General features: G+C 40.2%; 1 protein-coding gene across 8 annotated transcripts in view; it reads right to left on the minus strand.

Moving 5' to 3' along the window:
• LOC118373166 (anion exchange protein 2-like) overlaps window positions 1-23,221 on the minus strand; it is a 79,277-nt gene that overhangs the window by 49,458 nt on the left and 6,598 nt on the right. Inside the window, exon 1 of one of the 8 annotated variants that reach the window (XM_052505398.1) lies at window positions 21,595-21,655. The exons of 6 other annotated variants lie outside the window; for them this stretch is intronic. The gene's annotated coding sequence lies outside the window, so the exon portion shown is untranslated. Of the gene's footprint in view, window positions 1-21,594; window positions 21,656-23,221 lie in introns of those variants that run through there. One more of the 8 variants, XM_052505409.1, reaches the window with a different exon arrangement.

Consider the following 23,221-nt stretch of genomic DNA (forward strand, 5'->3'; position numbering starts at 1 on the left):
TCATTGTCTGTTATCCTCTCATTTTAATTCAAGTACTTTTCAAGTACCAACTTCAGAAAATGTCTGATTTTTAAGGTATTCCAGTACTTTCAGAGTGCCAAATGCAAGTACTTTAAGCACGTCATGCAAAAAAAAATATTTGCATGTATCCATTATAATGATCCTGATGAATTTGCTTTGATGAGCGAAGCCGACAGTCACGTCACGTTCATTTGCACGACACGGTGGTGATCGCAACAACTGCAACATGTTGCACAGGTCGGATAGGCACACAGCGAGGTTTATATTAACCCCCGCTGAACCAAACGCTAGCATAGTACAGGGTTTTTTCTGGATCAAACATAGGGCTTAGGTGGTGGTTGTGGCGGGGGCATGGCTAATGATGGTTGGCTGACCTAAAAATGTAGCCGTTTTAAAGCTAATTTCCTGCAATTCTACACATTTTGCCATGAGGCTGAGAGAAAAATGTGCAGTTTTATAGAAACTGTACTGCAATTCCTCACATTCGGTCATGGCTTATGCTATCTGAGTGACTCAAACATAACAAAATCAAATGACAACAATACTCCTGAATGTATCATTTTTAGATTTTAGATCTTAAAGTGTTTTTTTATACCTGGTCAGTTGTGGGTTTTTCAACGCTCTAACCACTAGGCTACCCTGCCGCCCCGAAATATGCACATATACAGCTGAAGTCGGAAGTTTACAAACACTTAGGTTGGAGTAATTAAAACTTGTTTTCCAACCACTCCACAAATGTCTTGTTAACAAACTATAGTTTTGGCAAGTTGTTTAGGACATCTACTTTGTGCATGACAAGTAATTTCTCCAACAATTGTTTACAGACAGATTATTTCACTGTATCACAATTCCAGCGGGTCAGAAGTTTACATACACTAAGGTGACTGTGCCTTTAAACAGGTTGGAAAATTCCAGAAAACAATGTCATAGCTTTAGAAGCATCTGATTGGTTAATTGATATAATTTGAGTCAATTGGAGGTGTACCTGTGGATGTATTTCAAGGACAACCTTCAAACTCAGTGAAACTGCTTGATATTATGGGAAAATCTAAATAAAATCAGCTAAGAAAAATGGTAAACCTCCACAAGTCCGGTTCATCCTTGGGAGCAATTTCTAAATGCCTGAAGGTACCACGTTCATCTGTACAAACAATAGAACGCAAGTATAAACACCATGGCACCACGCAGCAGTCATACCGCTCAGGAAGGAGACGCGTTCCGTCTCCTAGAGATTAACGTACTTTGTTGCGAAAAGTGCCAATCAATCCCAGAACAACAGCAAATGACCTTGTGAAGATGCTGGAGGAAACAGGTACAAAAGTATCTATATCCACAGTAAAATGAGTCCAATATCGACATAACCTGAAAGGCCGCTCAGCAAGGAAGAAGCCACTGCTCCAAAACGGCCATAAAAAAAAACAGACTAAGGTTTCCAACTGCACATGGGGACAAAGATCGTACTTTTGAGAAATGTCCTCTGGTTTGATTAAACAAAAATACAACCGTTTGGCCATAATGACCATCGTTATGCTTGGAGGAAAAAAGGGGATGCTTTTGCAAGCCGAAGAACACCATCCCAACCGTGAAGCACAGGGGTGGCAGCATCATGTTGTGCAGTACTCTGCTGCAGTAGGGACTGGTGCACTTCACAAAATTGATGGCATCATGAGGAAGGGAAATTATGTGGATTTATTGAAGCAACATCTCAAGACATCAGTCAGGAAGTTAGAGCTTGGCCGCAAATGGGTCTTCCAAATGGACAATGACCCCAAGCAAAAAGTCAAGGTATTAGAGCGGCCATAGCAAAGCCCTGACCTCAATCCCATAGAACATTTATCTTCTGTCAGGAGGAATGGGCCAAAATTCACCCAATTTATTGTGGGAAGCTTGTGGAAGGCTAAGGAAACATTTGACCCAGGTTAAACAATTTAAAGGCAATGCTACCAAATACTAATTGAGTGTATGTTAACTTCTGACCGACTGGGAATGTGATGAAAGAAATAAAAGCTGAAATAAAACCATTCTCTGCTATTATTCTAACATTTCACATTCTTAAAATAAAGTGGTGATCCTAACTGACCTAGGACAGGGAATGTTTACCAATATTAAATGTCAGGAATTGTGAAAAACTTAGTTTAAATGTATTTGGCTAAGGTGTATGTAAACTTTGAGATACTGAAATGATTGCAACCATGCTTTATTGTAGTCCAGAGGTATAGTAAGCTTCATACCTCTGTTAGTTCCGTTTTTCCAATCAATCCGCTTAAAACTTCAAACAATTCCACATAAAGTCAACTAAGGTACTGGATTATACATGTTTTGAACAAAGTGTGCAGTAATTCAATCTAAACACTTAGCCAGTGGGTCAAACAACAAGCATTCCTACATCAGCTTACATGAGACTTACTGCTGAAGAAATGCCTGTAGCCATGGGTGACAAGGCCTATGTGAGCTTGAGCGTGTGTGTGTGTGTGTGTGTGTGTGTGTGTGTGTGTAGGGTTACAATTAGGGTTAGGGTAAGGGTTCATAGTCACGGAAAATAGGATTTTGAATGGAAATTCAATGTTAGGTCCCCATGATGATAGAAGAACATAACGTGTGTGTGTGTACTTGTTTTCCTACCTTATCAGGACCCCAATGTCCTGATAAAGTAGGAAAACAAGAACCTGAATTTGGTCAAATGCCATTTTAAGCTTAAGTGTTAGATTTAGGGTCTGCGTGTTAAGGTTAGGTAAATGTTTACCCCTGAAAAAGTCCTGAAATTCCACAAAAACACAGCTGTGTGTGTGTGAGAGTATTAGTGTGCAGGCATGATTGTTTGTCATTGGGATATATGTGCTCACAGGGAGTCACATGACATTCTGGAAGAAAGAGGAAACACAGAGCAAAAGCCACAATGAGCTCAAACTAGACACCAGTTCAAAGACTGGGGTTTCCTCTGTCCCAATAGCACACTGAAAATAAAATTTCTCCATGGAGTACTGTGGTCAGACCTATAAAAAGAGGTGTGAGAGCCCCTTTGGATTGTGGAGGATGAGCTTTTTTACCGTGGCCACCAGACAATTAGGCGAATGCTCAGTAGATAGTTTGAAATGTAAACAGCATTCTTTCTCTGCTCTTTCTGCAACATAGCCAACTACATTCCCTTGGTCAGTTCCAATATTGCAAAAAGGAAAACAGAGTACATATTTGCTTGCGGAAATAGTTGACGATGTGGTGAGCAACAGCATCATCCAAACCTGGCTAAAATTACCAAAACTTCTGTAACTGGACAAACACCTGAACATAAATCTAAGACTATAAATATAGCCTAGTCTATATAACAGATATAAAAAGGTATTCTAACCAATTGCCTGATATACATTTTTTAAAAATCTAATAATAAATTAAATGTATACCTTTGAGTGATATATAACTATGGTGTTTTAAACACTTCGAGCTCACTTGGACTGAGTTTTGAAACCATCAGCAAAATTCCTTTCTGCAGCAGATTCTACTGCTTCCTATAATTTCTGTTCCGGTTGTAAGCCTGTAGCCCAGTGTTTCCACAGTTTTTTTTGCAGCAGTGGCTTTTTTAAAGGACATTCTAGGGTTGGGCGTTATACCGTATTTATCATATCGCGGGGTATTTTGAAATACCCACAGTATGGTTTTCAATAGCATAGGATTATTATAATTTTTTAAATACGTGGATATTTGTACTTTTTAAATAAATGCCTGCAGTGCAGTCGATTGGTGCATTAATAGATAAAGCGTTGCCCACGCTAATAAATCCTTTTGGCCACTAGAGGCCTCAATCATTCTCTATGATCTAGATACACACTCAGATCAATAATCCCTCAGAAGATAACTTTTTTTGTAATGTCAAATAGTGGTAACATTATTAATCCCGGATCAGCCAACAAATATCATTACACATTTGCAAGTAAGTAAACAGGCGCATCATAAACAAACTCACCAGTCCCCTGATTAGTCAAAGCCCTCTCAAAATTGTCTCGGCACCGACTTGAATAAGAAGGACCCTGGATCTAGATAGGTGTTTGCTATAAGCCCAGCTGGCCTATTGGTTTATTCCTATGGTGATCTGGCAGTGGTCAGTGTTGATAGCTTTGTCTCCGTTGAAAAGTTGTTTCCCTTGAAATAGCACTAGCGCTTGGGGGTTCTGTGCACACAGTAACTGGAGTGTTTCCAGCATCACACACACAGCAACAGCTGCTCCTGATGAATCTACTGTACGTCCAGCTCTCTCCATCTACCCTCAGAAGAATCAGTCAGCCGGCTGTCTGTCCAGTTCTGTTTGCAAGTTAAGTAGCACCTGTCTTGGGGGGAGGGATATATAAAAGGGCCGATTGAGGACATCCCATGGTGGCATGCTGATGGAGGTTTTCATGTGCTTCCTTATTGTCAACAGACCCCAATGTCTAAAGAGGAAAATTCAGTCATCGTTCTAGCCTCGATACCAGTGGAGGCTGGTGAGAAGAGATATAGGGGGATGGGCTCATTGTAATGGCTAGAATGGAATTCATGGACCAGAGCCAAACATATGGTTTCGAGGGGTGTAATAGTACACGTATTCGTATCAAACCATTCAGTACATGGACCTTGGTTCAGTCCGGACTGTGAACCAGATTACATACAAAAAAATATTTAAAAAATACAAAACACTAGGCCTATAGGCTATGCCTGCGCTGCGTTGGAGGCCTATGCCTCTTGAGTAAATCTGAGCTGAAAAAGAAAACTAATTTCAGGCTATTCCATTAAAACAACTAGACTATGCCCACATTGTAACCAAAATTCTAATTTTAATTGCCACATTTCACACTGTCCTTTTGAGGTGCAATCGGGAACTAGTTCTGTAGGATGGCGAGTGGTGGGGTCGATAAAGGATCATTGTTTAAATCTCCAGTTTGGGAACATTTTGGCTTCCCAATAGATTATAACGGTGAAGGACAGAGAGTTGTGGATAAAACATTAACAGTATGTCGCCACGCTCTATGAGAATAGCCTCTGCAGCTGCCAACACCTCAAATATGTCGACAGATTTACACCGACATCACCCCAGTAAACCAGAGCAAGACGGAAACTCAAAGAAACAATACAACAGTCTCTCCTCTGCATTCAAACATTCCTTAGCAACTGATTCTGACTGGGCCAAATAAATTACAAGAGCGATAGGTAAACTATGTTTATATTTTTTACAGTCTTTGATTTATAGCCGTGGATATGCACCCTTTCACGGTGGTTGAGAATTGGGGGGGGGGTGCTTGAAAGTGCTTGAGCCATGTTACAAACTTCTCTCTTGCACCCATTTCAGCAAACAGGTACAGTGGTTCCTCCTTTAAAAGTTGTGTCATACTGCAGCACACCTTGTGTGCTGCTGCAGAATTCTATTTTACATTTACATTTAAGTAATTTAGCAGACGCTCTTATCCAGAGCGACTTACAAATTGGTGCATTCACCATTCACCGTTATTTAAATTGTCAGCCATTTTTACCATTAATGCTAGTTGGTACTAGTTTGACCACCAAAGGCCAAAACATTTATTTCTGTTTTTAGAAGGAGAGAAATGATGAGCCGATTGTGTGCCACCCTATGGGACTCCCAATCACGGTCGGATGTGATACATAATAAATTATTATTTCTACATATTAAAAGGTTCCAATTGATAAACATGTTTTATCAATTAAGATATTTGAATTTAATCACAATATTTGTTGTATTATTTGTTCTGTATTTTCTGGTAGATTAACCTCTTGGATTTAGGGGGCGCTATTTTAATTTTTGGATGAAAAACGTTCCCGTTTTAAACAAGATATTTTGTCACGAAAAGATGCTCGACTATGCATATCATTGACAGCTTTGGAAAGAAGACACTGACGTTTCCAAAACTGCAAAAATATTGTCTGTGAGTGCCACAGAACTGATGTTACAGGCGAAACCCAGATAAAAATCCAACCAGGAAGTGCCGCATTTTTTAAAACCGCCTCATGCCAATGACTCCTTATATGGCTGTGAATGAGCTACGAATGAGCTTACGTTTTCCATGTATTTCCCAAGGTGTCTACAGCATTGTGACGTCTTTTTAGGCATTTCTATTGAAGAATGGCATATATAGCATGTGGTCACATGGTGTCTCATTGCAGAAAACCTTGCGTAAAATACTGAGGTAGCCATTTTTCCAATCGCTTCTTATGAGAAACCAATTGCCTCAACGGATATATTATCAAATATATATATACAGTGCCTTGCGAAAATGTCAGTCTCTCGATGTGCAAAACTGATAGACATACCCTAAGCGACTTACAGCTGTAATCGCAGCAAAAGGTGGCGCTACAAAGTATTAACTTAAGGGGGCTGAATAATTTTGCACGCCCAATTTTTCCGTTTTTGATTTGTTAAAAAAAGTTTGAAATATCCAATAAATGTCGTTCCACTTCATGATTGTGTCCCACTTGTTGTTGATTCTTCCCCAAAAAAATACAGTTTTATATCTTTATGTTTGAAGCCTGAAATGTGGCAAAAGGTCGCAAAGTTCAAGGGGGCCGAATACTTTCGCAAGGCACTGTATACATGTTAAAAACACCTTGAGGATGGATCCTAAACAACGTTTGCAGTGTTTCTGAAGACATTATGGAGCAATTTTGGAAAAAAGTTTGGCGTTATAGAAAAAAGGAACATTTGCTGTCTAACTGGGAGTGAGTGAAAGCATCTGAAGTTCTTCAAAAGGCAAATTATTTAATTTGGTTGCTTTTCTTATTTTTGTGAAAATGTTGTCTGCTGCCAGCAGAGCCTAGCATAGCATTATGCCATGATAAACTTACACAAATGCTTGTCTAGCGTTGGCTTTAACGCATATTTTGAAAATCTGAGATGTTGTTAACAAAAGGCTAAGCTTGTGTTTGAATATATTTATTTAATTTCATTTGCGATTTTCATGAATAGGAAAAGTTTCTAGGGGTATATGTCCGTTGCGTTATGCTAATGCGTTTGAGGCTATGATTATGCTCCCGGATACGGGTTTGCTCGTCGCAAGAGGTTAAACTAAAATTGCAACCAATCACGGCCGGTTGTGATACAGCTAACCTAACCTAATGAGAAATACATTTGGCGATAGAATGCTCCCCCTACCCTCTTTCTAGGCAAGTCTATTGTCCTGCTAATAGCCCTGCTAATAGCCAGAATGGCGCTGTACAACATAACCGTGTGTGTTTGAAAGAGTATTGTCCAGTAAGCAACAATTTGCTTACCTTCATTAGCCTACTTTGTTCCAATATTTCTGTCATTCAGTGGATATTTATTCTCATCGTAATTCGTTATGGAGCCATAAGGAAATAAACATCTGCATTTTGAAAGAGTATTTTCATCAACATTTTATTAATGAAAGCATAAAGATGCTGATGAAGAAATACAGTACAGTATATGGTTTATCCGACATTTTGCGGTTACAGGTCGTCACCCACACGCATTTTAAACATTTGGACAATAAAGCATTTTGAAGATAGAAACCACCTGCATTTTTTTATTAAGCAACTGTGCTGTCTGAAGTAAATATAGCCTACAGTACATACTGTAGTAAACATGGTGAAGTGCCTAATCGCGATTGTTCTCACTTTGATTATGCTGTAACATACTGTAGCACCATGACTAGGATCTCTATTCATTTAAGTGAGCATTTTAGGGCTTTCAGGATGAATGGAAACTCTACTGGAGACATTTTTAAAAATACTGGTAGACTTGGGGATTTTGGTCACGGTCAGTGCTATTCGCAAACACTATCATCAGATGCCTGTGCTATGCTGAACGTGAAAGCCCAAGAAAATGAACAGGTACAGTGGGAGACTATACTGTAAAGTGGGTCTAATAATGCTAAAATTAATGCTTAAATAAAAAGTGACTGCTGGTCTTTACTGTATACTGCACATTTTCACATTGTATTCCATTGAGACTATTCAAGCCATCGACTCACTGGTGAATGAAGATGAGCTATCGGCAAAGGCCTTCTGTAATCTGCTGGCATCACGGCACAACATCAACATCGCTCTAATCACAGTCAGAAGACAGTTGAAGAAACTTCATTTCTCAGAACAAGAATAGACATTTTGAGCCTGTAACCGAACCCACAAATGCTGATGCTCCAAATATTCAACTAGTCTAAAGAAGGCCAGTTTTATTGCTTAATTAATCAGCCCACAGTTTTCAGTTGTGCTAACATAATTGGAAAAGGGTTTTCTAATGATCAATTAGCCTTTTAAAAATGATCAACTTAGCTAACACATTAGCTAACACAACGTGCTATTGGGAACACAGGAGTGATGGTTGCTGATAATGGGCCTCTATACATCTATGTAGATATTCCTTTTAATTTTTTTAAAAATCAGCCGTTTCCAGCTACAATAGTAATTTATAACATTAACAATGTCGTCACTGTATTTCTGATCAATTTGATGTTATTTTAAATGGACAAACACGCTTTTCTTTCAAAAACAAGGACATTTGAACGATTGTGTGTGTGTGTGCATGTATGTATACTCACTTGTTTCCAGAGCATTAACCATGTCAGCTTGTTTTATACTGTTCTGTAGTTTCAACCCGATGATTCGTCTGACAAAGAACCATGCCCAGGCATGGATCAAAGCTGGCGAGACATTCAATGATGTTATCTTCAGACTAATCAACCATGGCCCTTGAGCAATTTACAGAAAAAAAAGTAAGACCAAGCCAGGGACCAGGCCCAGTTTGGCTATTTACAAAGCATAAGGTAAATAAAATATTGTAGCCTACACATCACGGACTGCTATGTGTTCCACAATAATTTACTGTTGCCTCCTTTTTCAGGTATCATGGCTCGATATTTCTTTGAGGAAGAAATCAAGAAATATGCTGGACCCTATGCTAGAGAGGTGTTTCTGGGACCACGTTGGTTCTTTCAAGGTAGGATTATAGCAATATTTTGTTATGTTTAGGCCTAGTTACATGTATATTTCTAGTATTGTACCTAATTTTGCCTGTTAGGCTAAATGTATTTTTTTCTTCTCCAAAAGCAGACAATGACCGAAAACACACTTCCACCCAGTTTGCATTGCAAATGAGGGCATAAACTGGGTCAAGACGCCAGCAGAGTAAGTAGACCATGTTGTAAAACAAAGGTTAAATAAAAATAAATAAAAGACCAACAGTATATGTAGGTCTCCTGATTTTTTTCATTTTACCTTTATTTAACTAGGCATGTCAGTTAAGAACAAATTCTGATTTTCAATGACAGCCTCGGAACTGTCAACTGCCTGTTCAGGGGCAGAACGACAGACTTGTACCATGTCAGCTCAGGGGTTTGAACTTGCAACCTTCCGGTTACTAGTCCAACGCTCTAACCACTAGGCTACCCTGACGCCCCAATTTAAACCTGATCAAACTTGTTTGGCATCAACTGAAAACATTCCTCCGTAACTCTGCCAAGCCTACAAGCAAAGATGAACTGGTCAAGTAGGGGGATGGTGGTCCTTCTGTGGCACAGTTGGTAGAGCATGGCGCTTGTAACGCCAGGGTAGTGGGTTCGATTCCCGGGACCACCCATACGTAGAATATATGCACACATGACTGTAAGTCGCTTTGGATAAAAGCGTCTGCTAAATGCCATATATTATTATTATTATTATTATTATTACCTACAATAGCCAGGCTATAAAGAGTCTATTTTCCTGCTAATACTGTAGGGCTACACCTGCTACAGTACACTTGTGAAAAACAAGTGTTTGAAAACCTGTTTTCAAAATGCCACCAGCTGTCCATCTCTACTGTAAATAAAAACACAGCATGTTGTTTACATTCTTTATTGTAACCACATGTCACAAATAATTTGCATCTACCTTTCAAATTTCTTTTCGTGTTTGGGATTTACAAATTTGCGCTTTTCATGTAATTCTTCGTTAAATCCAGTTCGGATTTAAGTATAAATTTTGGCTGACGCCTTTAGTGAGAGGTCTAATGCTTCAATATATAATCATATCTAAGCGGCATTTTTCACGGCATTATTAGTTACATTGTTTTAGTTTGAATGTGCAGACAGGCACTAAGAACAGCAAGAACGTTTCTCTAGTCAGTGGATAAAGCGGGAGAACTGCAAGGCAATCCCCATCGTGCGCCACTCGGGAGCCATGACCAATATATATTGTCCTGCTAGAAACGTTGTTTGCAGAATTCACAGCCTGCTACGCTTGTGAAAAATAGGGTTCATAATATATCTGAGAATATCTAAGGGGCTTTATATACATTCTAAATGAATTATTATTAATAATAGCTTTGTTTTAAAAATAACAATATTTTAGAGATTATTTAGCTTTCAAATAACGTAAAGTGATCGAGAAAAAGGCCATTCTTGAACTTGGGGTGAGACATGGTTACTAATTTGTAAATAAAGCCAGTTTGATTTATTTTGAGGGAGAGAAATCAAAAGCCTACCATCACCTCATGGGTCACCCGGGCATGGCCAGAACGGGTATTGAACCAGCATCTGTAGCAATGCGATGCAGTGTCTTAGACCCGCTGCGCCACTCGGGAGCTGTACAACGTGACCAGTCGGTTGTAGAAAACAGTACTACAGTAAGAGCAAAAATAATCTGAACATTTCCACACCATAATTGTAGTCTAAGTTTCTCTTAGAATAAAACCCTTAATGTAACAACAGTTTTAGTAAGTAATACTGACGAGTAATAACAAATAAATAAGTGTATTTTTAGAGACACAGTAGCGCCTTAGAGCACTGATTATGCTTTTGGGTTCCAACTCCTCCTTGTGCTGGTCTGGTCAATGAAGTAGTGACGCAGGGTACCGTACTAAACCATAAATTACCTCTAAATCCTGCAGCATAACCACAACATTTTCAGTTGAGCAACCCCTGTAGTACCCGCTCTATATAAGCAAGCCAAAGCTTCCAATGAATTGGGCGATGTACCGTGCTACAGACACGCCCCATTTATGACAGTCAAAACTTTGGAGGTAGTGTCATGGTGCGTTCATAACAAAGTGGGAATTTACCACATACGACTGCGAAAAATCCACTTGAACAGCCCTCCAACTGGTAATTACTAGCTGGAAACTCGTCCATCATCCAGAGCACCCAATTCCCACACATGGTCAACTCAGACGTCGCCTACTAAGAAATGGCCTCTATAACAGCATTTTCAGAAGTTAAATGCAACAAAACATTATTTATGAAAAGCAATCTATTATTGTGATTTTTTAACTCTAGAATTAGTTTACAAGCATGATAGCAGTATTTTAAATGTATGGTTGCCGCAGCTTGTTGCCCATTAGCTTATCAAATCAAGTCAAATTGTCACATGCCTCAAACAACAAGGTTAGACTAACAGTGAAATGCTTACTTAGGGCCCTTCCCAACAATACAGAAAGAATAAATAAAAACACAATAATAATAAATACACAATAAGTATCGATAACTTGGCTATATGCACGGGTACAAGTACCGAGTCTATGTGCAGGTAATTGAGGTAGGTGTGTATACTGTATAACTAGGAATAAAGTGACAGATAAAACAGTAGCAGCAGCATATGTGATGAAAAAAAAAATGGCAATGCAGATAGTCTCGATAGCTATTTGGTTAAAGGGATACTTTGGGATGTTGGCAACGAGGCCCTTTATCGAATCAGCGTTTCTCAACGAGTTCAAATCACATGAATACATCCAAATTATATTTACGACTTAACGGGTACATTCACACCTGGTTACAAAACGCAGGATCAGAATGAAAACTTCAGAGGCTCAACATAACAATCCTGTGACAACAGACAATGTCAAGAACATTGTAAAAAGCATTTCATTTTCCTGCTGTAACAAGACCCGCCTCCTCTGCACAATTACCTCAGGGAGGCAAGCAAGGGCTATTGAGTGGAGGGGTGTGGTGGGTAGTCTATTGATAGCCCACAAGTTGACACAGAAACGAGCAACCATCATCCAACTTTTGCCTACTACCACACCTTCCATACATCCTAGGGCTGAGTCCCAAACACACCCCGTTGGCATGTTGGAATGGAGCCTAGAGGTCGGAGCTAATAGCCTTGCATGCTAAATAGACTCTTATCATCTACTACTGTGTTTGAATTATCCAAATTAAATACGTAATCACTCTTGTAGACAAATACGTTAGCGAGATATGTACTTGGCATCAGTCTGAATAAAAAGCTGAAAGTCTTTGGTATAAAGGTGATGAATTAAACTCTTGATCCAAATCAAAAAGCATGGTACATCTCTGTAAACTTCTCAAAAACACCAAAGGAAAAATCCCAAATCCCAAGTTGAGGTCCTTTTTGTAACAGACCTGTGGTTTATGCACTAGTCACAGTCATGGTTCACGATCATGCGCTCTTCTGGCCATCACACACACACCAGCAATGGACACTATGTAGCCTAATCTCTCAGATCATGATCTACACTGAATGAAAATATGAACGCAATATGTAAGGTGTTGGTCCCATGTTTCATGAGATTACATTTTTAAAATCCCAGAAATGGTTCATATGCACAAAAAACGTATTTCTCTCAAATGTGTTTACATCCCTGTTAGTGAGCATTTCTCCTTTGCTAAAATAATCCATCCACCTGACAGGTGTGGCATATCAAGAAGCTCATAAAACAGCATGATCATTACACAGGTGCACCTTGTGCCGGGGATAAAAAGCCAATTGTCATAAAACACAATGCCACAGATTGAGGGAACAATGCCAGATTGAGGGAACATGCAATAGGCATGCTGACTGCAGGAATGTCCACCAGAGCTGTTGCCAGAGAATTGAATGTTAATTTCTCTACCATAAGCCATCTCCAACGTCGTTTTAAATCATTTGTCAGTACGTCGAACCGACCTCACAACTGTAATAAAGCCCTTTTGTGGGAAAAAGTCATTCTAATTGGCTGCGCCTGGCTCCCCAGTGGTTGGGCCTGTCTGCCAAGTGGGTGGGCTTATACCCTCCAAGGCCCACCCATGGCTGCACCCCTGCCCAGTCTAATTTATTTATTTCAATTGACTGGTTTCCTTCTATGAACTCAGTAAAATCTTATAAATGCAACAATGAAAAATTTTGTTCAGTATATTTACATTTGTATGGTTCAAGCTGGAGGTCGACCGATTAATTGGAATGGCCGATTAAATAGGGACGATTTCAAGTTTTCATAACAATAGGTAAATCGGCATTTCTGGATCATGGCAAATTATACTGCACTCCACGGGGAGACTGCGTGGCAGGCTGACTACCTCTTATGCGAGTGCAGCAAGGAGCCAAGGTAAGGTGCTAGCTAGCATTAAACGTATCTTATAAAATAAAAATCAATCTTAACATAATCACTAGTGAACTACACATAGTTGATGATATTATTAGTTTATCTAGCTTGTCCTGCGTTGCATATAAATCGGTGTGGTGCCCGTTAATTTATCATTGAATCATAGCCTACTTCGCCAAACGGGTGATTTAACAAGCGCATTCGCGAAAAAAGCACTGTCTTTGCACCAATGTGTACCTAACCATAAACATCAACGCCTTTCTTAAAATCAATACACAAGTATATATTTTTAAACCTGCATATTTAGTTAATATTGCCTGCTAACATGAGTTTCTTTTAACGAGGGAACTTGTGTCACTTCTCTTGCATTCTGTGCAACAGAGTCAGGGTATATGCAACAGTTTGGGCCGCCTGGCTTGTTGCGAACTAAATTGCCAGAATTTTACGTAATTATGACATAACATTGAAGATTGTGCAATGTAACAGGAATATTTAGACTTATGGATGGATGCCACCAGTTCGGTATTTTATCTAACGGTTCCGTATTTCACTGAAAGAATAAACATTTTGTTTTCTAAATGATAGTTTCCGGATTTTACCATATTAAATGACCTAAGGCTCGTATTTCTGTGTGTTATTATGTTATAATTAAGTCTATGATTTGATATAGCAGTCTGACTGAGCGGTGGTAGGCGGCAGCAGCAGGCTCGTAAGAATTCATTCAAACAGCACTTTCGTGCAATTTGCCAGCAGCTCTTCGCTGTCCTTCAAGCATTGAGCTGTTTATGACTTCAAGCCTATCAATTCCGAGATTAGGCTGGTGTAACGGATGTGAAATGGCTAGCTAGTTAGCGGGGTATGTGCTAATAGCTTTTCAATCAGTGACGTCACTCACTCAGACCTTGAAGTAGTTGTTCCCCTTGCTCTGCAAGGGCCACGGCTTTTGTGGAGCGATGGGTAACGATGCTCCGAGGGTGGCTGTTGTCGATGTGTTCCTGGTTCGAGCCCAGGTAGGGGTGAGGAGAGGGAGGGAAGCTATACTGTTACACTGGCAATACTAAAGTGCCTATAAGAAAATGCAATAGTCAAAGCTATATGAAATACAAATGGTACAGAGAGAAATAGTCCTATAACTACAACCTAAAACTTCTTAACTGGAAATATTGAAGACTCATGTTAAAAGGAACCACCAGCTTTCATATGTTCTCATGTTCTGAGCAAGGAACTTAAACGATAGCTTTTTTTACATGGCACTTATTGCACTTTTACTTTCTTCACCAACATTTTGCTTTTGCATTATTTAAACCAAATTGAACATGTTTCATTATTTATTTGAGGCTAAATTGATTTTACTGACGTATTATATTAAGTTAAAATAAGTGTTCATTCAGTATTGTTGTAATTGTCATTATTACAAATAAATAAAAACATTGTCTGATTAATCTGTATCAGCATTTTTTGGTCCTCCAATAAATTGGTATCGGTGATGAAAAGTCATAATCGGTTAACCTCTAGTTCAAGCTATGGTCAGTGTTACAGCAACTGCTGCATACCACTGACCCAGCCAATGTTTAGGCCTGCATACAGACCATACCACCCCATGTCAAATGTCAGTCTGGATGACCCCATGAATGTTATTCAGTGCATATCCACTTAACAACTTCTGTTGTGAAGGCAAATGTAAAAACCAAACCGTTGTGGACCCAGCCAGCATAACTGATTAGGTACTAAGAAAGACCACTGAGCAGAGAGCATCTCAGGTTGCATTGGCAGTACAAAATGTCAGTCACTTTTCTCACAAGACATTAATGGTAAATGTGAAGCTTTGACCAGGTGTCTCTTTGTAATAAGCTGAGTTGGCCCGCAAGTTGGACCCAAAAGACAAAAGACTCCCACACTGAGGTGTGGAGAAAATCTGAACAATGATCATGAAATCTTACTCCAGTCTCAAACACACAGAGGCTTTCAAATTCCTGGGAAATCATGTGCTATGAATAACATGATACACTAGCTGTAGGCTGAATTTGATAGGCTATTACTATTCCAGGTGGAAATCTAAATGCTTCTTGTGTCTTCAATGTAGTCTTTGGAAAATGGTACACATTTACAGACTGCAGCAGTGTCAGACATTTTGAATATTGTCTCAGGGAATCTAAGTCTTTCGCATTCATGTTGGCATGAATAGACTAATAGCAATTGTCATCCAGATGATGATATTTCAGTACAGTACATTAATGATGTTCATAAGGACCACATACTTTGTTTCATGTTTGGTCTGAGATTAACAATATGTGCAGAGAGAGATGGGATTGAACTGATTGAGGTCATGGTTTCAGGCCACGTTGGGCACTAACATCATACTGACAGACGGCGCATCACAATGGACACAAAGGGGAGGCAGTATAAACGGAGTAAGACTGGGAGGTGAAGTTTGTAAGTGCACCAAACATTCCCTCAAATGTTTTGTCACTGAGCTCAAAATTGAACATTGTGAAAATTCTGTGAACACCGCCTGTGCCTGCTTTAAGTTAGTTTTAAGTGGTCAAGTAGGCTACTGTGGCAATTTGATTTTAATGTAGGCCTACCATCAAATACAAATGGAAAAAAATGCATCCCATTACATTTTAACATGGAAATAGACATTTATTCATTCAGCCTACAGTAGCAGCCAATGTGTGGTGCTCAATGTCGGTCTACATTCCAGGAAACATGCAGGGCTTGACATTAACCTGTTCATCCACAAAAATATGAGGCATTCTTTGATGCAAGAAACCACTTAAAATTAAATGCATAATTTTTCCCATACCACTATTACAGAGAATCAGATTATGCTACCTTCTGCCTATTGGCAACTTAGGTTATTCAAGCCGGTCTCAAAATACAACAGAAAAAAAACTTTACCCGACTTGTTTTTCAAAAGATCAAAAGAATGCACAGATTTTGTGTTCTTGTAGGAAGCAATCACTCCCCCATTGTTGACTACAAATCATCTATAACTGGGCTAATAACTCACTAACTACCCGGAACAAAAATATAAACGCAACATGTTAAGTGTTGGTCCCATGTTTCATGATCTGAAATAAAAGATCCCAGAGGCACAAAATACTTAACTCTCAAATTCTGTGAACAAATGTGTTTACATCCCTGTTAGTGAGCATTTCTCCTTTGCCAAGATAATCCATCCACCTGACAGGTGTGGCATATCAAGACAACGATTTAACCGCATGATCATTACACAGGTGGACCTAGGGTAAAGCCGGTGAATGTCAAGCAAATAACTGCCGGTCTAATTGACTTAGAATTCGGTGGCATTATTTTATATTATAGTATGAAGAACACAATTGAACAAAGCCGAATCAAAAAAATAGAAAGCATGTTTTATCCAAATGATTTAAGGGAGTGCGTACATGCGGCTATTCTCCATTGAGCGATTAACAAAGACATAGGTACTCCTACAGTAAATGCTTAATTTAGAGTCATTCAGATTACTCGTAATTAAGCTCGACACGCTGGGTCTCGACCCCACCCTGTGCAACTGGGCCCTGGGCTCTGACGGGCCGCCCCCAGGTGGTGAAGTTAGGAAACAAAATCTCCACCCCGCTGATCCTTAACACTGGGGCCCCACAAGGGTGCATTCTCAGCCCTCTCCTGTACTCCCTGTTCACCCATGACTGCATGCCATGCACGCCTCCAACTCAAATCATCAAGTTTGCAGACGTGTGACCTCACTCAACGTCCACAAAACAAAAAGGAGATGTTCGAGGACCTTTATTTAACTAGGCAAGTCAGTTAAGAATAAATTCTTATTTTCAATGACGGCCTAGGAACAGTGGGTTAACTGCCTGTTCAGGGGCAGAACGACAGATTTGTACCTTGTCAGCTCGGGGGTTTGAACTTGCAACCTTCCGGTTACTAGTCCAACGCTCTAACCACTAGGCTACCCTGCCGCCCCTAAGGAAACAGCAGAGGGAGCATCACCCCATCCACATCGATGGGACAGTAGTGGAAAGTTCCTCAGCATACACATCACGGACAAACTGAAAAATGGTCCACCCACACAAACAGCGTGGTGAAGGTGCAACAGCGCCTCTTCAACCTCAGGAGGCTGAAGAAAGTTGGCTTGTCACCAAAAACTCTAACTTTTACAGATGTACAATCGAGAGCATCCGGTCGGTCTTTATAACCGCCTGGTACGACAACTGCTCAGCCCACAACCGTAAGGCTCTCCAGAGGGTAGTGCGGTCGGCACAAGGCATCACTGAGGGCAAACTACCTGCCCTCAAGGACACCTACAGCACCCGATGTCACAGGAAAGCCAAAAAGATCATCAAGGACAACAATCACCCGAGCCACTGCCTGTTCAACCTCTATCATCCAGAAAGCGAAGTCAGTACAGGTGCATCAAAGCTGGGACCGAGAGACTGAAAAACAGCTTCTATCTCAAGGCCATCAGACTGTTAAATAGCCATCAGACGCTGCTAACTACACACATACTTGAAATCATTGGCCACTTAAATAAAAGGAACACTAGTCACTTTAAATAACATCACTTTATTATTATTGTCTACATATCCTACATTACTCATCTCATATGTATATCCTGTATCCTATACCATCTTGCCCATATCCCACGGCCATCGCTCATCCATATAGACTCAACAAAAAAAAGAAACGTCCTCTCACTGTCAACTGTGTTAATTTTCAGCAAACGTGTAAATATTTGTACGGACATAACAAGATTTAACAACAGAGATAAACTGAACAAGTTCCACAGACAATGTGACTAACATAAATGGAATAATGTGTCCCTGAACAAAGGGGGAGGGGGGGGGGGTTCAAAATCAAAAGTCAGTAAGTATCTGGTGTGGCCACCAGCCGCATTAAGTACAGCAGTGCATCTCCTCCTCGTGGACTGCACCAGATTTGCCTGTTCTTGATGTGAGATGTTACCCCCCTCTTCCACCAAGGCACCTGCAAGTTCACTGCAGCCCTCACCCTCAGATCCAACAGGTCCCAGACGTGCTCAATGGGATTGAGATCTGGGCTCTTTGCTGGCCATGGGAGAACACTGACATTCTTGTCTTGCAGGAAATCAGAACAAGCAGTATGGCTGTTGACATCGTCATGCTGGAGGATCATGTCAGGATGAGCCTGCAGGAAGGGTACCATGAGGGAGGAGGATGTCTTCCCTGTAACGCACAGCATTGAGATGGTCTGCAATGACAACAAGCTCAGTCCGATGATGCTGTGACACACCGCTCCAGACCATGACGGACCCTCCACCTCCAAATCCAAATCGATTCCACTCCAGAGTACAGGCCTCAGTGTTGCGCACATCCTTTCAACGATAAACGCAAATCCGACCATCACCCCTGGTGAGACAAAACCGCAACTCGTCAGTGAAGAGCACTTTTTGCCAGTCCTGTCTGGTCCAGCGACAGTGGGTTTGTGCCCACAGGCGACGTGTTTGCCTGCGATGTCAGGCCTACAACAGGCCTAGAGACCCACAGTCCAGCCTCTCTCAGCCCATTGTAGACAGACAGTCTGAGCACTGGTGGAGGGATTGTGCATTCCTAGTGTAACTTGGGCAGTCGTTGCCATCCTGTGCCCGTCCCGCAGGTGTGATGTTCAGATGTACCGATTGTGTGCAGGTGGTGTTACACGTGGTCTGCCATTGCGAGAACGATCAGCTGTCCATCCTGTCTCCCTGTAGCGCTGTCTTAGGCGTCTCACAGTACAGACATTGCAATTTATTGCCCTGGCCACATCTGCAGTCCTCATGCCTCCTTGCAGCATGCCCAAGGCACATTCACGCAGATGTGCAGGGACCCTGGGCATCTTTCTTTTGGTGTTTTTCAGTCAGTAGAAAGGCCTCTTTAGTGTCCTAACTGTGACCATAATTGCCTACCGTCTGTAAGCTGTTAGTGTCTTAACGACCATTCCACAGGTGCATGTCCATTAATTGTTAATGGGTCTTTGAACAAGCATGGGAAAACCGTGTTTAAAACTTGTTGGGGATAGGGGGCAGTATTTTCACTTTGGATGAATTGCGTGCCCATAGTGAACTGCATCCTACTCTGTCCTAGATTGCTAATATATGCATATTATTATTACTATTGGATAGAAAACACTCTGAAGTTTCTAAAACTGTTTGAATTATGTCTGAGTATAACAGAAATCATAGGGCAGGCAATCTTTCAAACAGGAAGTGAAATTCTGAATGCGGGTCTAATTTTAAGTCATCGCCTCTTCACTTCCAAACAAGATAGCACTGTTAGCACTTCCTACGCCTTCCACTAGATGTCCTCATTCAGTAGAACGTGGAATTGAGCCTCTGGTATGAGTCACTGTCGTGGCAGAATGCAATTTCGCTGTTGCACATTTGTCTGTTGATATCACCATCGTTCCATTTGGCTGCAGATGAAAACGTATGCTCCGGTTTGAACGTTATTGGATATATATGAAAATAACATCCTGAAGATTGATTCTCTACTTAGTTTGACCAGTTTATTCGACCTGGAATATATATTTTTGAAGTTTTTGTCCGAGTTCGCCTGGACCAACGTCAGCTTTTGGGCACGTGAGCTGAAAGTGGTAGCAAATGCAGCTAATTGGACACTAGTAATGGACATTATGGAACAAAACAACGATTTATTGTAGAACTAGGACTTGCACTTTTCCGTAAAGTTTTTTTGAAATCTGACACAGCGGTTGCATAGAGGATATGTTTATCTTTAATTCTGTGAATAACACTTGCATCTTTTATCAATGTTTATTGTGAGTATTTCTATAAAATCATCGGATGTTTTGGAATCAAAACATTACTGCACGTAACGCGCCAATGTAAACAGATTTTTTTTTTATATATATATATATATATATATATATATATATATATGCACATTATTGAACAAAACACACAATACATGTATAACATGATGTCCTATGAGTGTCATCTGATGGAGATAATCAAAGGTTAGTGATTCATTTTAACTATATTTATGCTTTTGTGACTGTGAAAAATCGCTGTGTGTGTTTTTGAATTTAGTGGTCATTTAACATAAATATATGTTGTGTTTTCGCTTTAAAACATTTTAAAAATCAGACAGTAGATTAACAAGATGTTTATCTTTCATTTGCTGTATTGCACTTGTTAAACCCTTTACATTGAAGATCTGAAGTTATTTGGATTTTTACAAATAATCTTTGAAAGGGACGTTTCTTTTTTTCCCTAAGTTTATTTATACGTACATATTCTTATCCCATCCCCTTATATTTGTGTGTATTATGAAGTCATTGTGAATGTTAAATATTACTGCACTGTCGGAACTAGAAGCACAAGCATTTCGCTACACTCGCATTAACATCTGCTAACCATGTGTATGTGACTAATAAAATTTGATTTGCTTTCATTCTTATCCAATTCTGGAGTGCATATTGAAGATAGTGGAAGAACTGTCCACATTTACTTTGTCAGCCAACAAGATGATTAGGCCTAACGAACAGCAAAAGCACTAGCCTATGTCAATCTACTATCCCCCATAGTACAAAAGTTATTCTGTTCTATTCTGTGTCAGAAATAAATATTCCAAACATAGTCAGGGACAGTTGTGAGATGCGATAAATCCCAAATTAATACAACCACTAGCATCACAAAACTTTTTTATGCAATGAGGCTGACCAACAGATCTGAACGTTTAGCTTAAAATGTTGATAAACTATTAGGCCATTTTTTCACATTATAAGCGCAGCAATACACACAAGATAGTAGGCCACAAGCAAAAATGTTATTTTGGCAAGAACACACCACAATCAAAAGTGACCAACGTGGTTACGCATGTAATGCTTTTACTATAAAAGGTGTATTTTATGGTGAAAATGATCTTCCCTAAACTAGAAAACACACACGCTGCTTAAGTATGCCAGTTAGGCTCTACGCCCATTGTAAGCGGATTGATGTGCTTAATTTTGTTATTTGGCCACCTTAGTTGTGATACAAACCTTAGGAAAACATATAGATAGGCCTATGGGCTAGGCTACATTAGGTGTGCGACTATGATTCAAAAAAATGGTTTCTTGCCTTACGCTGGGCATCATTCACAAGTGATAATATGTTATTCACAAGTGATGGGCTAATATTGTCACCAATGACCCATCAGACTATTCTTGATTTAATACTGTATTTACATATGTGTGAAATTTGTTTTGATTTAGAATGGACCATTATTATGTACTTGTCTCAAAACAGGGGCAGGGGAAAAAAATAAATGTAATCTACGCACCTAAATAGCGAATGGAGGACGCTTTTCCCGTGGTTCGTTTTCATGCCAGCCAGGTTATACTCCTGTTGTAAAGAGAAGCATTGTGCTTAGTATTAGGAAAGTTAAGAAAAGAAATATAGTAGGCCTAGCCTATAGAAAGCTGATGGGATCATCGATTTAAGAGAGGCCATCACACACTGTTCTAGCACAATTGCATAGCCTATAGAAATGTAGTGCAACATGAGCTCTCATGAAGTGTTTGATTAGATTTTCGATAACATTTGCATTGATGTGAGAATGATTAGAGAGACAAGAGTGCTGAGTACCAGGCAGTTAGCAAGTTTGGTAGGCTACTAATGACCAGCAGCATCAGAGCTTGGAGAAGGCTAATTAACGTGAATAAACGGTCATGTGGAATTTGACTACCTTCAAGACTAGTAAACGCCGGCAATACGGTCACTGCATCAGCCCTAGTTGCACCTTGTGCTGGGGACAATAAAAGGCCACTCTAAAATGTGCAGTTGTCACAACACAATGCCATAGATGTCATGTTGAGGGAGCGTACAATTGGCATTGCTGACTGCAATCATTTCTACCAGACCTGTTGCCAGAGAATTGAATGTTAATTCAAGTTGCCTCCAACATCGTTTTAGAGAATTCGGCAGTACGTCCAACCGGCCTCACAACTGCAGACCACGTGTATGGCGTTGTGTAGGTGAGCGGTTTGCGGATGTCAGCTTTGTGAACAGAGTGCCCCATGGTGGAGGTGAGGTTATGGTATTGGCAGGCATATCCTTCTGTAGCTCAGTTGGTAGAGCATGGCGCTTGTAACGCCAGGGTAGTGGGTTCGATTCCCGGGACCACCCATACGTAGAATGTATGCACACATGACTGTAAGTCGCTTTGGATAAAAGCGTCTGCTAAAATGGCATGTATAAGCTACAGACAACAAACACAATTGCATTTTATCGATGGCAATTTCAATGCACACAGATACCGTGACGAGATCCCATTGTTGTTCCATCACGTTTCAGCATGATAATGCACGGCACCATGTCGCAAGGATCTTCACAATTCCTGGAACCTGAAAATGACCCAGTCCTTCCATGGCCTGAATACTCACCAGACATGTCACCCATGGAGCATGTTTGGGATGCTCTGGATCGACAAGTACAACAGCGTGTTCCAGTTCTCTCCAATATCCAGCAACTTCACACAGCCATTGAAGAGAAATGGGACAACATTCCACAGACCACAATCAACAGCCTGATCATCTCGATGCTAACTTGATATACAAATATATACTTCTTAAAAAAATAATAATATGCAAAGGAGATGTCGCATTGCATGAGGCAAATGGTCACACCAGATACTGACTAATTATCTGATCCACACCCCTGCCTTTTTAAAAAAGGTATCTGAACTATTCCCAGTCATGTGAAATCTATAGATTAGGGCCTAATGAATTGATTGATTGATTTCCTTATATGAACTTAGTTTTATCTTTTTTAATTGTTGCATGTTGAGTTCATAGTTTTGTTTGGTATAGCAAAGGATATGAACAAATGTAGACACGTCGCTCTTACTTTGATCTCAAAACAAGCGTGTCTACTCACGACCGCTCATGCTGTAAAAACAGTCCAGTTCA

This window comes from Oncorhynchus keta, chromosome 4, assembly GCF_023373465.1.
Source record: "Oncorhynchus keta strain PuntledgeMale-10-30-2019 chromosome 4, Oket_V2, whole genome shotgun sequence".
In the NCBI taxonomy this organism is placed as follows: Eukaryota; Metazoa; Chordata; class Actinopteri; order Salmoniformes; family Salmonidae; genus Oncorhynchus; species Oncorhynchus keta.